We start from the raw sequence: 2,492 nt of genomic DNA, 5'->3' as shown, positions 1-2,492 counted from the left end.
CTCTTACAAAGACACCGATCATGTGGCATTAAGGTCCCACCCTACTCCAGTATGTCCTCGTACCAACTTAACCCCATCTGCAAAGATCCCACTTCCAAACAAGGTCACACTCGGAGGTTCTGGGAGGATGTAAAGCTTTGGGGCCCAGTCTTCACCCCAGTACAAGTACCAATGGGGAACTCTGAATGCGTGGAGGGTAGCCCGTGACCCTGACAGGAGGCAGGAGGTGGAGGAAGGGCCATGGGGAGGAGAGAGTGAAGTGGGAATATGAAATCTGCTTACCTGGTAGCCACCCCAGGGGCCCAGGGGATGCTTTGAGCACTGAGCAGGGTACATTTGAAACATCAGGACAAGACTGCAAGGCTACCCACTGTACCTCATCCTGTTTCCGGCCAATTTCCTCAAGTCTAGGCTCCTCTCTTTTCTCCTTCTGGAAGACGGGAAGGCTTTTCATACTAGAAATCAAACCAGACTTGAATCGGGGAGATGGCAGCTCAAGTCATGACTCAGCGGCTTTTAACTTCGTCGCCTCGGGCAAGTCACGTGATCTCTGAGTCCGTCTCCTCTTCTATAAAATGGGGACGTTGAGGATGATCGATAAAGGTCCTCCTGGCTCTGTAAGCTAGGACTTTAGAAGAGGAAGAGGAACTGTGGTCTGCCGCCCATCGGGGAACTTTCAATAGGACCGTTCGCCGTCCCCAGCGTTTAGCTGGCGCACTAGACGGCACTTGCGGTTACAACGACAGCAATTACCGTGAGCACAGCAGGGATTTATGAGGAGGCCACTTGGGCCGGCACCGAGAACGATCCGGTCCAGGTACTGTACCGCACCGGGCCGGGTCCGGTTCTGCTCCTTTCCCACCCACGCACCTCCTCCATGTTCCCCTCTCTTGCTCAAGGGTCAGAGCCTTGGGCAGGAGTCTCAGTCCCCGGCTGCCCTGGGTGTGGGCGGAGCAAAGCTAGGGTTTGCCTCAAAGGGAGGTGGAGTTGCTGATAAGGGAAGCGGCAGAAGGTGGACAGCTCAGCGCAGGACACATGTCTTCAGCCAAGTGGATTATTCCATAGTATATTTAACCACCAAAGTTGTTGCGTATTATTATCCTGTTATCACTATTATTTTAATTTAGAGATTAAAACCTCATATTCTGAAATCAGAGTAACTAACCTATGTCTGAATTCCAGCTCTTGCCCCCTAGGAGCTGTGTGACTTTGGGAAAGTTATTTACTCCTTATACTTGTATATACAGAGACTCCATTTCCTCATCTGTCTTGTGGGGCATAATATTGACTTTATAGATAGATTGTTAAAATTAAAGGAGATGATATATGCAAAAGAGCTTAATGCAATCGATGCCTGGCCTGTAAAACATACATTACTTAGTAATAATAATAGTCGTTATGGACCAGGCACCAGGTTAAGTGGTTTCTGGGCATTATTTCATGTAATCTTCACAACTATTTGATATAGTTAATATTAACCCCCTTCCCCTTTTACCCTACCCTCCCGGCCCTCACACCCTTCTCAGAAAGCAGAAATTGAGGTTACAACTGAGCAATTTGCTTAAGGTTACACAACTACATGAATTGTCAAAGCCCAGATGCCAGATCAGCTCTGCCAGACTCAGAAGCAGGGGGTCTTTATTTGTCTCCCAGGCTCAGCCCACTGCCAGCTCAGTGCTCGGCAGTCTTGCTGCACAGCCTCCTGTCCCCTTTCGTCTTGAGATCAGGGAAGGAGAGACAGGGTGCCTTCAATACTGCCTCTCTCCCACGGTTCTTTTTCTGAAGGGGCTTAAAGCACTAGGGGGTGGGATCAAAATGTCTGCTTCTCTTCTGAGTACTATTTGTTATTACCAGTAACCTGCCCGATCATTGTTTTTTAGTCTACATTCATTGTGATTAGTTATTTGAGAATTGAGGGGCATTAAATCAGGTTAAGAATGGTACGGTTTGTTAATGAAAGAAAGTAAGAACTGAAGATGACAGTGGTCCGGTGAGTCACACACAACAAATGACGTCAACCTTATATATACTATTCAGTCACACGAACTGATGGAATCACCTGACAATCCAATTTTTAAATGATTAATCTAGATTTTGTGTTTAGATGAGTATTGTATATCACACACTTGTAAGAACTAAGATCAATTACCTGAACTTTTTAACTAACAGTTTTTTGAGACATAATTCAGACATAAATTCACGCGTGAACAACTTTCACTTTTTCCCCTTGGCCTATTTGTTTCCTTTTTAAAAGGCCCACACTTTTAAAGACAAGGCTTTTAAAGTCAACGATTTTTAGGTTAGATTTTAATACTTATCTTTAATCGCTTTTCTTCCAGAGAGAGAGAAAAAAAAAATTTTCCTGGTGATTCTCATTGACAAAAATAAAATTAGCTGTTTTTTTTTTTGCTACACATAAACAGCACATTCAGCCAATTTCCAAAGAAATGAGTCAAGTCACCAAACCGCAACTTCACATCACACTATCTCGG

This window comes from Pteropus vampyrus, unplaced genomic scaffold, assembly GCF_000151845.1.
Source record: "Pteropus vampyrus isolate Shadow unplaced genomic scaffold, Pvam_2.0 Scaffold119, whole genome shotgun sequence".
Lineage (NCBI taxonomy): Eukaryota > Metazoa > Chordata > Mammalia > Chiroptera > Pteropodidae > Pteropus > Pteropus vampyrus.
Note: the sequence above shows the minus strand (reverse complement) of the source record.